At 40.6% G+C, this 15,652-nt stretch overlaps 1 non-coding gene across 1 annotated transcript; it reads right to left on the reverse strand.

Moving 5' to 3' along the window:
• Window positions 1–827: 827 nt before the first annotated feature.
• LOC125413905 (U6 spliceosomal RNA) lies at window positions 828–933 on the reverse strand. Its single transcript, XR_015004314.1, has one exon. It is a non-coding gene; the product is annotated as a U6 spliceosomal RNA (small nuclear RNA).
• Between the last annotated feature and the right edge of the window lie 14,719 nt (window positions 934–15,652).

A 15,652-nucleotide genomic window follows, 5' to 3' on the forward strand; every position in this document is an offset into this window, starting at 1 on the left:
ATATGTAAAATGAGAAATTATAACTCTAAAAATAAAATAAAAATAGAAAGCAAAACAAAATAAAGAAAAGAAAGAAAGAAAGGAAGAAAGAAAGAAAGAAAAAAAGAAAAAAAGAAAGAAAGAAAAGATTTCCTCAGTAGGGCAGGGTGGTACTTTAAGCTCAGTGCTTGAGAGGCAAAAGCAGGCAGTTCAAGGGCTGTTTTTTCTACATAGTGAGTTCCAGGGTAGACAAAGGTACAACGTGGTACAAAATGAGACTCAGTCTGTCTCAAAACATTAAATAATAATGAGAGAAAAGAAAGAAGAAAACCCTTCTCAGGAATGTGCAACAGCTTAGGTCTTCATAGATTCCAGATGTAGTCAACCTGACAACCAAAGTTAGTCATCAAAGACGGTCATTTTCACAATGTTAGTTTTATCACTCCATGAACAAAGGAGATCTTTCTGGTGTCTTGAGCACTGACTCTCAATCTCTCTAATGCTGCAACCCTTTAATACAGTTCCTCAAGTAGTGTAACCCATGCCCCAGTCATAACATTATTTTTGTTGCTAATTCATAACTTTAATTGGCTACTGTTTTGAATCATAATATAAGTATCAGATATGTGACACCTGTAAAATGGTTGTTCTGTTCCCTGCAGGAGTCTCAACCTAAATGTTGAGAATGGCTCTTCTAGAGTCTTATGTAATCTTTCGTTCAGGAAGTTATCTTTCTGGAGGTCTTACTCTTACAGATCTTTTGAAGATTTTATGAATCAAAGTGCTCTACACATGATCTCTATACATTCATGATCTCTATAGAATGGGCTCTCTCTGTACATGTATGTATGTGTGTATAAAGGTTACTGATTTTTGTGAGTAGGTTTTGCACTGGGGCCATGCTAATCTTCTCTGTATCATGCCAACTTTGGTGTATGTGCTGCCAAGGGGAACTCTAAGTTGACTTTCTATCTTGCCAGTTTGCTCAAAGTATTTGTCATTCCCAGAAGCTTTCTTTTAGGACTGTGTTTTAGTAGGTGATGCTTCAAAAAGCATTCCCATATTCTTTTTTATTAATTTATAAAAATTTCCACTTCCGCCCCTCCTCCCAATATTCTCCCACTCCCCCTACTCCCTCTCCTCCTCCCTCTCCAGTCCTAAGAGCAGTCAGGGTTTCCTGCCCTGTGGGAAGTTCAAGTTCTGCCCCCCTCCCTCCAGGTCTAGGAAGCTGAGCATCCAAACAGACTAGGATCCCAAAAAGCCAGTACATGCAGAGGAAACAAGTCCCAGTGCCATTATCAATGGCTTCTCAGACAGTCCCCGTGTCAGCCACATTCAGAGAATCCGGTTTGATCACATGTTCGTTCAGTCCCAGTCCAGCAGGCCTTGGTGAGCTCTCATTAGATCAGTCCCCTTATATCAGTGGGTGAACGCGGGTCCTGACTTCCTTGTTCATGTTCTCCCTCCTTCTGCTTCTCATTTGGACCTTGGGGGCTCAGTCCAGTGCTCCAATGTGGGTCTCTGTCTCTATTTCCATCCATCGCCAGATGAAGGTTCTATGGTTATATGCAAAATATTCATCAGTATGGTTATGGGCCAAGGCCAATTTAGGTCCCCTCTCCTCTGCTGTCCAGAGAACAATCTGGGGATCTCTCCTTGGACCTGGTAACCCCTCTAGAATCAAGTCTCTTGCAAACCTTAAAATGGCTCCCTTATTTGAGATATATACTTCCCTGCTCCCATATCCATCCTTCCTCCCGCCCCCCCATCCCATTCGCCCAAGCTTTCCCAGATCCTCCCCTACTCCCTTCTCTCTAACCATCTCCCCTTCCTTCCACACCCCCTCCCCCGCCAGGCACCCAAGGTTGCCTGGCAATCTTGTCTACTTCCAATATCCAGGAGGATAACTATATGATTTTCTTCAGGTTCACCTTCTTATTTAGCTTCTCTAGGATCACAAATTATAGACTCAAAGACTTTTAATTATGGCTAGAATCCACTTATGAGTGAGTACATACCATATTCCTCTTTTTGGGTCTTGGTTACCTCACTCAGTAAAGCGTTTTCTATTTCCATCCATTTTCATGCAAAATTCAAGATGTCATTGTTTTTTTACGGCTGAGTAAAACTCTAATGTGTATATGTTCCACACCTTTTTTAACCATTATTCTCTTGAGGGGCACCTAGGTTGTTTCCATGTTCTGGTTATTACAAATAGTGCTGCCATGAACATAGTTGAATAAATGCTTTTGTGGTATGATAGGGCACCTCTTGGGTATATTTCCAAGAGTGGAATTGCTGGATCCTGAGGGAGGTTGACTCCCAGTTTCCTGAGAAACCGCCACACTGATTTCCACAGTGGCTGCACAAGTTTGCATTCCCACAAACAATGGATGAGTGTTCCCCTCACTCCACATCCTCTCCAACATAGGCTATCATTGGTGTTTTTGAGTTTGGCTGTTCTGACAGGTGTAAGATGATATCTCAAAGTTGTTTTGATTTGCATTTCCCTGATCGCTAAGGAGGTTGAGCATGACCTTAAGTGCCTTTTGGCCATTCGAACTTCTTCTGTTGAGAATTCTCTGTTCAGTTCAGTACCCCATTTTTTAATTGGGTTAATTAGAGTTTTAGTGTCTAGTTTCTTGAGTTCTTTGTATATTTTGGAGATCAGACCTTTGTCTGATGAGGGGTTGGTGAAGATCTTCTCCCAGTCGGAAGGTTGCCTTTTTGTCTTACTGACAGTGTCCTTTGCTTTACTGAAGCTTCTCAGTTTCAGGAGGTCCCATTTATTCATTGATTCTCTTATTGTCTGTGCTACTGGAGTTCTACCTAGGAAGTGGTCTCCTGTGCCTATGTCTTGCAGACTACTTCCCACTTTCTCTTCTATCAGGTTCAAAGTGGTCAGATTAATGTTGAGGTCTTTAATCCATTTGGACTTGTGTTTTGTGCATGGTGATAGATGTGGCTCTACTTTCATTCTTCTACAGGTTGACCATTTGTTAAAGATGCTATCCTTCTTCCATTGTATACCTTTAGCTCCTTTGTTGAAAATCAGGTATTCATAGGTTTGTGGGTTACTATCCTGGTGTTCTATTTGATTCCATAGGTCGACTTCTCTGTTCTTATGCCAATACCAAGTTGTTTTCAATACTGCAGCTCTGTAATAGAGTTTGAGGTCAGGGATGGTTATACCTTCAGAAGTTCCTTTAGTATATAAGTGAGATTTCATGTCCTCCCTTCTCCATGCTGATATTTTGTCTGGCTTGAGCATTTGATCTTGTGCATGATATCTCCATGGATGTGAATTTATATGTACAACTCTCCTATTATGTCTAAAATGCATTCTTTCCTTGTTATCTGCCATCCCTGGCTCTTTCAGTCTTATTACCCTCTCCTGTACACTGATCCCTGAACCTTGGAAGGAAGGGATGTGATAATGATGTTCCATTTAGGGCTGAGCACTCTACAGTGACTTGTTCTCTGTACCTTTACCAGTCGTGGGCTTTTATGCTAATCATCATCTACTGACAAAATAAGTTTTTCTGCTGAGGAATGCACTATTTTGATAAGAGACGCACTATTCTGTTGCTATGACCACAAATCAGTAAGGGTTGATTTAAAATGATTTCCATTTGGTAGAGTAATAGTAGTAGGTGCTCCTCTAAGACCTATGACCTATCTATCAACAGGTTCTTGTTCTTCATATTCATCCATTAAGGTCTAACTTTTAACCTGCATAATAAGACTTACATTTAATCAGGAAGTGATTTGTTACTCCCATGATATCTGTGCCACTATTGTATAAATAGGCATGTCATACCAAGCCTGTTTTAGTTCACAAAATTCATAGGCAATGGGTCAGACTGATGATTACTTATCTCCTCCAGTAGTGTGAATAGCAACTTCTCCTATGATAAACAATATCACATCGGGATGAAGCTTCCAGGTCATTATCATAGTGATTTCTTTTTTTTTTAAGTAAGTTTTATTAAATTATAAAAGTTTCCATTTCCGCCCCTCTTCCCAACACCCTCCCACTCCCCCCACTCCCTCTCCTCCTCCCTCTTCATCCCTTAGGGCAGTCAGGGTTTCCTGCCCTGTGGGAAGTTCAAGTTCCTCCCCCCCTCCAGGTCCAGGAGGTGAGTGTCCAAACTGACTTGATCCCCAAAATCCAGAATATGTAGAGGAAACAGGTCCCAGTGTCATAGTCAATGGCTTTTCAGAAAGACTCCGGGCCAGCCACATTCAGAGAATCCGGTCAAATTCCGAGAATCTGGTTATATCACTTCCTCGTTCAGTCCCAGTCCAACTGGCCTTGGTAAACTCTCATTAGATCCGTTCCATTGTATCAGTGGGTGATAGCATCCCTCGCAGTACTGATTTCGTTTTTCATGTTCTTCCTCCTTCTGTTCCTCATTTGGACCTCCTGGGGCTCAGTCCGGTGCTCCAATGTGGGTTTCCGACTTTATCGCCGTCCTTCACCAGATGAAGGATCTATGGTGACAAGCAAAATATACATCAGTATGGTTATATGATGTATGGGCCACGGCCGATTCAGGCACCCTCTCCTCTGTCCAGAGAACAATCTGGGGGATCTCTCCTTGGACCTGGGATCCCATATATAATCAAGTCTCCTGTAAACCCTAAAATGACTCCCTTAGTTGAAAAATATTCTTCCCTGATCCCATATTCATCCTCCCTCCCTCCCCCCCATCCCAGGCCAACGAGCTTTCCCCATTCCTCCCCTACTCCCTTCTCTCTAACCCTCTCCCCTTCCATCAACCCTCCCACCCCCCCATGCACCCGAGGTTACCTGGGACTCTTGTCTATTTCCTACCTCCTGGTGGATAGGTAAATAATCTTCATCAGGTTCATCTTCTTATTTAGCTTCTCTAGGATCACGAATAATAGGCTCAAAGACCTTTAATTATGGTTAGAATCCACTAATGAGTGAATACATACCGTGTTCCTCTTTTTGGGTCTGGCTCACCTCACTCAGTAAAGCGTTTTCTATTTCCATCCATTTGCATGCAAAATTCAAGATGTCATTGTTTTTTACCGCTGAGTAAAACTCTAATGTGTATATGTTCCACACCTTTTTTACCCATTCTTCTATTGAGGGGCACCTAGGCTGTTTCCAGGTTCTGGCTATTACAAATAGTGCTGCTATGAACATAGTAGAACAAATGCTTTTGTAGTATGTTAGGGAATCTTTAGGTTATATTCCCAAGAGTGGAATTGCTGGGTCCTGAGGGAGGTTGACTCCCAGTTTCCTGAGAAACCGCCACACTGATTTCCACAGTGGCTGCACGAGTTTGCATTCCCACCAACAATGGATGAGTGTTCCCCTCACCCCACATCCTCTCCAGCATAGGCTATCGTTGGTGTTTTTGAGTTTAGCTATTCTGACAGGTGTAAGATGGTATCTCAAAGTGGTTTTGATTTGCATTTCCCTGATCGCTAAGGAGGTTGAGCATGACCTTAAGTGTCTTCTGGCCATTCGAAGTTCATCTGTTGTGAATTCTCTGTTAAGTTCAGTACCCCATTTTTTAATTGGGTTAATTAGAGATTTAGTGCCTAGTTTCTTGAGTTCTTTGTATATTTTGGAGATCAGACCTTTGTCTGATGAGGGGTTGGTGAAGATCTTCTCCCAGTCAGAAGGCAGCCTTTTTGTCCTACTGACAGTGTCCTTTGCTTTACAGAAGCTTCTCAGTTTCAGTAGATCCCATTTATTCATTGTTTCTCTTATTGTCTGTGCTGCTGGGGTCCTACTTAGGAAGAGGGCTCCTGTGCCTATATCTTGTAGACTACTTCCCACTTTCTCTTCTATCAGGTTCAAAGTGGACGGATTAATGTTGATGTCTTTAATCCATTTGGACTTGATTTTTGTGCATGGTGATAGATATGGATCTACTTTCATTTTTTTACAGGTTGACATCCAGTTATGCCAGCACCATTTGTTAAAGATGCTTTCCTTCTTCCATTGTATACCTTTAGCTCCCTTGTCAAAAATTAGGTGCTCATAGGTTTGTGGGTTAATATCCGGGTCTTCTATTCGATTCCAAAGGTCGATTTCTCTGTTCTTATGCCAATACCAAGCTGTTTTCAATACTGTAGCTCTATAATAGAGTTTGAAGTCAGGGATGGTAATGCCTCCTGAAGTTCCTTTATTGTATAAGATTGTTTTGGCTATCCTGGGTTTTTTGTTTTGCCATATAAACTTGATTATTGTTCTCTCAAGGTCTGTGAAGAAGTTTGATGGGATTTTGATGGGGATTGCATTGAATCTATAGATTGCTTTTGGTAGAATTGCCATTTTTACTATGTTGATTCTCCCAATCCAAGAGCAGGGAAGGTCTTTCCATTTTCTGGTATCCTCCTCAATTTCTTTCTTCAAGGACTTAAAGTTTTTGTCAAATAGGTCTTTCACTTCCTTGGTTAGAGTAACCCCAAGATATTTTATGCTATTTGTGGCTATCATGAAAGGTGATGTTTCTCTGATTTCCCTCTCTGCTTCTTTATCCTTTGTGTATAGGAAGGCCACTGATTTTTTGGAGTTGATCTTGTATCCTGCCACGTTACTAAAGGTGTTTATCAGCTGTAGGAGTTCTTTGGTAGAGTTTTTGGGGTCACTTATGTAAACTATCATATCGTCAGCAAATAACGAAAGTTTGACTTCATCCTTTCCAATACGAATCCCCTTGATCTCCTTATGTTGTCTTATTGCTATTGCTAGAACTTCAAGCACTATATTGAAGAGGTATGGAGAGAGTGGACAGCCTTGTCGCGTTCCTGATTTTAGTGGAAAGGCTTTGAGTTTCTCTCCATTCAGTTTGATGTTAGCTCTCGACTTGCTGTATATTGCTTTTATTATATTTAGGTATGATCCTTGTATCCCCAGTCTCTCCAACACCTTTATCATAAATGGGTGTTGAATTTTGTCAAATGCTTTTTCAGCATCTAGTGAGATGATCATATGGTTTTTTTCTTTCAGTTTATTTATATGATGGATTACATTGATAGATTTGCGAATGTTGAACCAGCCCTGCATCTCTGGAATGAAGCCGACTTGATCATAATGGATAATTTTTCTAATGTGCTCTTGGATACGGTTTGCCAGTATTTTATTGAGAATTTTCGCGTCAATGTTCATGAGTGAGATTGGCCTGTAATTCTCTTTCTTGGTTGTGTCTTTGTGTGGTTTTGGTATTAGGGTAACTGTAGCTTGATAAAAGGAGTTAGGCAATGACTCTTCTGTTTCTATATTGTGGAATACGTTAAGGAGTATAGGTATTAGCTCTTCCTGGAAGTTCTGGTAGAATTCTGCATTGAAACCATCTGGTCCTGGGCTTTTTTTGGTAGGGAGATTTTTGATAACTGCTTCTAATTCTTCGCGACTAACAGGTCTATTTAGATTGTTCACCTGTTCTTGGTTAAACTTTGGTATATGGTACTTATCTAAAAAAATGTCCATTTCTTTTACATTTTCCAACTTTGTGGCATATAAACTTTCGTAGTAAGATCTAATGATTCTCTGAATTTCCTCTGTGTCTGTGGTTATGTCCCCCTTTTCATTTCTGATCCTATTAATTTGCACGTTCTCTCTCTGCCGTTTGATTAGTTTGGATAGGGGTTTGTCAATCTTGTTGATTTTCTCCAAGAACCAGCTTTTTGATTCATTGATTCTTTGGATTGTTTTCTCTGTTTCTATTTTGTTGATTTCAGCCCTCAGTTTGATTATTTCCAGTCTTCTACTCCTCCTGGGTGAATCAGCTTCTTTTTTTTCTAGAGCTTTCAAGTGTGCTGTTAGGTCTCCAATGTGTGCTTTCTCCGTTTTCTTTATTTGGGCACCTATTGCTATGAACTTTCCTCTTAGCACTGCTTTCATAGTGTCCCATAGGTTTGAGTATGTTGTGTCTTTGTTTTCATTAAATTCAAGGAAGTCTTTAATTTCTTTCTTAATTTCGTCCTTGACCCAGGGGTGATTTAGTAGTTGACTGTTCAACTTCCATGAGTTTGTTGACTTCCTGGGGTTAGCATTGCTGTTGAATTCTAATTTTAATCCATGGTGATCTGACAGGACACAGGTGGTTACTAATATTTTTTTGTATCTGTGGAAGTTTGCTTTGTTACCCAGTATGTGGTCAATCTTCGAGAAGGTTCCATGAACTGCAGAGAAGAAGGTATATTCTTTCCTATTTGGGTGGAGTGTTCTATAGATGTCTGTTAAGTCCATTTGATTCAATACCTCCAATAAATCTCTTAATTCTCTGTTTGGTTTCTGTCTGATTGACCTGTCCATTGGTGAGAGAGGAGTGTTGAAGTCTCCTACTATTAGCGTGTGTGGTTTGATGACTGCCTTGAGTTCTAGAAGAGTTTCTTTTACATAAGTGGGTGCCTTTATATTAGGGTCATAGATATTCAGGATTGAGACTTCTTCCTGATGAGTTGTTCCTGTTATGAGTATGAAATGTCCATCTCCATCTCTTCTGATTGATTTTAGTTTGAAGTCGATTTTGTTAGATATTAGAATGGCCACACCCGCTTGTTTCTTAGGTCCATTTGCTTGGAAAACCTTTTCCCAACCCTTTACTCTGAGTAGGTGTCTGTCTTTGTGGTTGAGGTGTGTTTCTTGTAAACAGCAGAATGTTGGATCCTGTTTTCGTATCCAATCTCTAAGTCTGTGCCTCTTTATAGGTGAATTGAGTCCATTGATATTAAGAGATATTAATGACCAGTGGTTGTTGACTCGAGTCATTTTTTTTTTTTGGGGTAGTAGAGTGTATGTGTTTTCCTTCTTTGAGTTGTGCTAGTGAAGGGTCGCTAGATGTCTGAGTTATTGTAGTCAGTGTTGGCAATGTTGGATTCCTTGGGATGCAATTTTCCTTCTAATATTCTCTGTAAGGCTGGATTAGTAGTTACGTATTGTTTAAATTTGTTTTTATCCTGGAATATTTTGTTTTCTCCGTTGATAGTGAATGAAAGTTTGGCTGGGTATATTAATCTGGGCTTGCATCCATGGTCCCTTAGTTTCTGCAGTACCTCTATCCAGGACCTTCTGGCTTTCATGGTTTCTATAGAGAAGTCTGGTGTAAGTCTGATAGGTTTACCTTTATAGGTTACTTGACCTTTTTCCTTTGCAGCTCTTAATATCCTTTCTTTAATCTGAATGCTTTGTGTTTTGATTATTATATGGCGAGGGGATGTTTTTTTCTGATACAGTCTATTCGGTGTTCTGTATGCTTCTTGCACCTTCATAGGAATATCACTCTTTAGGATGGGAAAGTTTTCTTCTATAATTTTGTTGAATATATTTTCTGGACCTTTGGTCTGCAATTCTTCTCCTTCTTCTACTCCTATTATTCTTAGATTTGGTTTTTTTATTATGTCCCATATTTCCTGAATGTTTTGTGATGAGAATTTGTTGGATTTGCTGTTTTCTTTGGTCAGGGCATTTATTTTCTCTATGGTGTCTTCATAATCTGAGATTCGTTCTTCTATCTCTTGTATTCTATTGGTTATGCTTGTTCCTGAAGTCTCTGTTTGTTTACCTAGATTTTCCATATCCAGCCGGTCCTCGGTTTGTGTTTTCTTCACTGCCTCCATTTCAGTTTTCAATTCTTGAACTGATTCCATTACCTGTTTGATTGTTTTTTCTTGGTTTCCCAGGGTATCATTTACGAATTTACTTATTTCTTCAAACTTTTTGTTATATTTGTCTTCTATTTCCTTACTCATTTCTTCCATCTTTTTGTTATATTTCTCTTCTATTTCTTTAAGTGAGTTATTCATACCCTGTTTAAGAGACTCTATTGCTTTTATAATGACACTGTTTTCCACTTCTTCCGGTATAGGGTGTTCAAGTCCTTCTGTCATAAGATCGCTGGGATCTGGTGTTTTCGTGTTGTTTTTCAGATTGTTGGAGGAATTCTTGCCTTGGCGCCTGCCCATCTCTTCCTTCAGATGCTCTCCAATGGCTCTTCCCTCCGCTGGGTCTTTTGCTACTGGATTAATGCCCCTTGCTACACCAGGAATCACTTTGCCTGCAGCCTTAGGTTGCTGCAGGCAGACTATTAGAACAAAGGGATTTCCGTCCCTTTGCACTCACCGCCTGTACGTCCTGCGGTGCCCACCCCGGCTGAGATGGAGGAATTTAAGCCCCGAAAAAAGGAGAGGGGAGGGTATGGGTTCCAGGCAGAAAGCTGGGATGGCTTTGCAGGAGAGAGGGATTAGCTGGGGAAGCTGCCCCTTTGGAGTAGTCAGGGAGATAAGGGTGGCGGGAATACTGTGTGTTCCCTAACTGGCCTTGTGTGGCAGTCAGGAACAACACACTTACCCCTCCACAGGATCGGAGCCCCTCGCTGGTCAGAGGTGCCCCTGCCTGCAGTCTTGGCTTGCTGCAGGCCGGCTTTGGAACAAAGGGACTCCAGTCCCTTTGCACTCACCGCCTAACCTGGCCCGCGGTGCCCACCCCGGCTGAGATGGAGGAATTTAAGCCCCGAAAAAAGGAGAGGGGAGGGTATGGGTTCCAGGCAGAAAGCTGGGATGGCTTTGCAGGAGAGAGGGATTAGCTGGGGAAGCTGCCCCTTTGGAGTAGTCAGGGAGATAAGGGTGGCGGGAATACTGTGTGTTCCCTAACTGGCCTTGTGTGGCGGTCAGGAACAATACACTTACCCCTCCACAGGATCGGAGCCCCTCGCTCTCATAGTGATTTCTTATGGCATAGAATGATGAAAGCATGTTGTATCTTCAGTAACAGGGTCTCCCTGTTCCGGGAGGAAAGTTGTGGGCACTGGCAATATCCAGTAATGTTCAGGATCTATGGGACCTCAATGACCAACAGCTCTAAACAAGGTAACCCATTCCTGGCACTTTTATTTTTATTTGTCAGCCTGTATTATTTAATAGATGATGTGCACTGTTGCTCTGTTGAGTATTAACTCTATTTAAAAACATTTCATCCATCTTGAGTATATACTTTAGGGAGTCTCTACAATAGGTTTACATGACTGTCTTGAGATGTTTTTCAAGTAAGCTATCCATCTCCACATTCCTTTCTCTACTTAGAAAAGCCATGATTTGTCTGAGGATGCAAACTAAGGTTATTAGGTCAAGATGCAACTTTTGGCCTCCCATCATAAGTTCTTTTGCCTTTCTGCTAATTTAATTTAGAGGAAGAAGATAGTTTAATGAGAAAGACATGGTGCTGGAGAAGTGGTATTTCATACAGGGATTTTGTTTTGAATATGGCCTTAGTTGGGGTTTCTATTGCTCTGAAAAGACACAATGATTACAGCAACTTTTACAAAGGAAAACATTGGGGTAGTTCACTTACAGTTCAGAGGTTTAGTCCATTATATCATGGTGGGAAGCAATGCACCATATAGGTAAATATGATGCTAGAGAAGCAGCGGAGAGTTCGTACATCTTAACTCACAGGCAGCAGGAAGTTGTCTGAAGCTCTGGGTGTGGCTTGAACATACATGATACCTCAAAGCCCATTTCCACAGTAACACACTTCATTTAACAAAGCCATGCCTATGCCAACTAAACCATACCTACTCCAACGAAGCCATGCTTCCTAAAAATGCCACTCCCTTTGAAGGCCGTTTTGTTTCAAACCACCACAGATATTGCAAAGACCGGTCTTCACTGCCAACCTCATTGGATTTATAATCACACATTGACAAAGCACACCCACAAGTGTGTGTGAGTGGTTTCTGGAATGGATCAATGGCGGAGAAAAGAGTCACTCTGAATGTGCCTGCTGCTGTGCAGTTGGATGCAGGAAGAGAGAAACCGGGCAAGAAGAACCCCGTAGAATGCTGTGCTCAGGATTCTCCTCTCTCTTCTCCTTGGCCTATCATAATAGAAACTGCTCTGACCATCACACTGTCTCACAGAAGTTCACTAAAACAATGAGCCAATTCTCCTTTCTTTAAGTTGTTCCGGAGAGTCTTTTGTCAAAGTTATAAAAATAAAAGATAAAAAGTTGGAAGTGAAATAAATATCAGTATTAACTGATCAGCAGTTTCTTCTAAGCATTTAGAAGTATCATTTATAAAATGTATTTTGAAGAAAACTCAATTGTGAAAAAATTTTCAATTTCTAAAGAACTGTTCAACACTAATAGTTACTTTCCACTTTATCTGCAAAGAATTTTGTAAGACAAATTAATTAATATGATACGATAACATCTTTATCATATTAATACACTCTTACCTCTGTGTTTATGCATGTGTCGTGTGTGTGTGTGTGTGTGTGTGTGTGTGTGTGTACTGTACATTGTTTTGCAAAATTGTCATGTGATGTTTGAGCTCCCTGAGAAGCTGGGTCTGTCAGCAGGGCTGAGTTCCCCCATTTCAGACTCAAGCATGCTTTTCTCAAAGTATCCACCAAGCCCCCTTGGCTGGGTATGGGTTGTCCTCATAACTCCGAGAGGGGTGACAAAGCAACTCAAGAATAAAACATTGTGCCCTCAGAACAGCTGGAAGGTGAGCCATTTCCAAAGGATGCTTTTGTTGTTTATCCCATGGCATAAAATTGCCTGCCATGGGAAAGTTCAGCCATGGGAGGCTCAGCATGGGGAAAATTCTCATGTGGAAATTTGTCTTTCTCAGCATCCACTCTGGCTTTTGTTGTTTGAGAGCCCACTTTGACAATATTATCTTTACCTGCTGTTACTTGTTCTTTTACTTGGTAGCCTCACCTGAGAGAACACTCTGTGGTTTTGCACTCCTTGTTTCCAATCAACTGGTGGCCTTAAAGGAGTTTCCCCAGTCAAGTTTGTCTGGATGTTTTTGTTTGTTTGTTTTTGAATACCTAATTTGGTGACATTTTGCTGCCTATAGTCAGACTGCTTAAGTTACTGTTCTGTTACTATGAAGAGAGATAATGATTTTGGCAACTTTCAAGAGAAATAGTTTAAAGATAGGAAGCAGTCACCCACGGTGCTAGAGCTGGAACTGAGAATTTTACAACCTGATCCACAGGAAGCAGATAGAGAGAGCCACTGGTACTGGTGTGGGTTGATGAAACCCCAAAGGCAATTCACAATGACATACCTTTTCCAATAATTCTCTATCTATTCCACCAAGGCCACATCTCCTAATCCTCCCAAAGAGTTCATCAACTGGGAACTAAGCATGCAAATATATGTATTTATATGAGGCCTCAAACCACACCATCATCTACTCATCTTTTATGTATCTATCAGTAATTCTTTAACCTTGCTTGCTGTATACTTAATTAACCCCTCATTCAAAATAAAGCACTACTAAAGGTCATTCTCCAGAGGATAAAAAACAGTGTGTATGGGGTTGGGGTATTCCTGGAGATGAAATTCAAGGTCTTGCACATGTTATATGAGTTCTCCATCACTGACCTAGATTTCAGGCCTTACTCTCACTCTTTACAACCCTTAAAAAGAACAAGTTTAGTCCAGTGTTTTCATATTCTGCAGTGTCGTCTCTTTACACGGTGTTACTTGTGAGACTCATTCTGGGAACACTGAGCCCAGTGCAGATTTTATCTTGGGATACATTAAATTTCTGGCAAGGCAGTGCCTGCTAAGCACAGGGGCATTTGCTTTTGGGATCAGCACTCAGAGTTCCAGGGTTGCTTTTCCTTAAAGTGCTTAAAAGCGTCTGTTGCTTATTTAAATACAAGAAAGAGTGCTGGGGAGTGACCGCAGTGTGATGCTGGATAGAGGGTCCATTTAACTGATGTGGATTCCTATGCAAGGAGACAAAGATACTCTTTGATTGTTTATAACTGTTTCAAAATTGAATGGTGGGCCCCATATTGCTGACACCAGCCAGGAGCCTTTGATTTCACACAAGAAAGAAGACAGTGCCACTGTAGACAGAGGGTGTGAACTGGTGTCTATAGAACAATAATAAATCTTGCAGTAAGCTATATTTGTGCTAATTGTATTGCCATTACTTGCATTAGTGAACCATACTTAGTGCCTCCACCCTAGTCCAGGTTTAGAGGACTGAGGGGTTCTTGTTTTTAGCACAGTAAGAACGGACAGAACAGAACTTATAAAAAGGCCTGCATGCAGCTTTTTATTAAGGGAGGACCAAACTGGCCATAACTGGGATTTGTCATTTGTCTTGAACTATTTACCAAACACAAAGTCCAGTTTGGTTGAAAGTTTTCCCTTAATTTTTATACCTAAGTCTTTCTTGGGAAATGTATTCCATATGCTCATGAGCCATTTACACTTAGATCATCAAAATATTTTGCAAGAACTATTGTTGTCCAAGATGTCTCTAAAACCACTTCCCTTGTGAGCAGGAAATAATTCTTTGTTTTGCTATTTTTGTTTATGCTTTTTCTTAGGAATAAACAATTTAGGAACCAAGAAAGAATGAAAAAAACACCAAGATTCTGAATGGGTTCTGCAGACCCTGTACATAGAGCAGAGGCTCTCACCATCACAACTGCGGGAAAATTGCTGATTTATTAAAGTACTGGTACACAGCATTCTTACTGATAAACACCAAAGAGGTGTTTAATGCCCTTTCCAGAAAAATATAAAACTTCTTATAAAATAAAAAATGCATTTAGTTGTAATTATAGAAGGAATAAAACCATAGCCAATCCCAATTTCCTGATGAACTCGAGATGTCTTACTGGTTTTGGTGAAGTTTTCCATTGAATGTTCAATAATAAAATAGGCTAAATAAGGCTAGAAGTGCAATAGAATAGCTATTATTGTAATAAATGCTTATTAATGTAATAGCTTGATAATGGAATGCTTGTGTAGTTTGTATAAGGCCCTGTATTCAGATTCTGCTCCCAAACAAATAGTGATAATTAAAAACTAAAATAAGCAGTGGCAGGGGCCTCGGTGTTCCACGGGACCCCTCTCTGCCCCCACTGCTCCTGCCCTTTTGTCTCCTGGGTCCTGGAAACACCAGCTATCCCTGCTGCAGAGCTGAGGAGTTTTATCCAGAGAGCTATCCCTGCTGCAGTGCTGAGGAGTTCTATCCAGAGAGTGCTGAGGAGTTCTAACCAGAGAGTGCTGAGGAGTTTCATCCAGAGAGGAGGAGATGGGCAGGCGCCAATGCAAGAATTTCTCCAACAACCTGAAAGGCAGCATGACATCTCCAGAATCCAGGGATCACGAAACTAGAAGAATTGAACTCCCTACTCCAGAAGAAATAGAAGAAAACGACTCTAAGCGGATCTTTATGAAAATAATAGAGGAATTTAAACAGGAGGTGAAAATCTGCCGTAAAGAAATGAAAGATAAATATAATAAAAAGATTGAGGAAATGAGTAAAGAAATGGAAGAGAAATATACCAAAAAGTTTGAAGAAATGAGTAAATCCATAAATGAAATTCTGGGAAACCAAGAAAAAACCATCAAACAGGTAATGGAAACAGTTCAAGATTTGAAAACTGAAATGGAGTCAATGAAGAAATCACAAACTGAGGGCCGGCTGGCTATGGAAAATCTAGGTTAACGAACAGAGACTTCAGAAACAAGCATAACCAACAGAATACAAGAGATAGAAGAAAGAATCTCAGACTCTGAAGACACCATAGAAAAATTAAACGCTCTGACCAAAGAAAACAGCAAATCCAACAAATTCTCATCACAAAACATTCAGGAAATGTGGGACACAATAAAAAAACCAAATCTAAGAATAATTGGGGTAGA

This window comes from Myodes glareolus, chromosome 10 (assembly GCF_982192425.1).
Source record: "Myodes glareolus chromosome 10, mMyoGla1.1, whole genome shotgun sequence".
NCBI lineage: Eukaryota > Metazoa > Chordata > Mammalia > Rodentia > Cricetidae > Myodes > Myodes glareolus.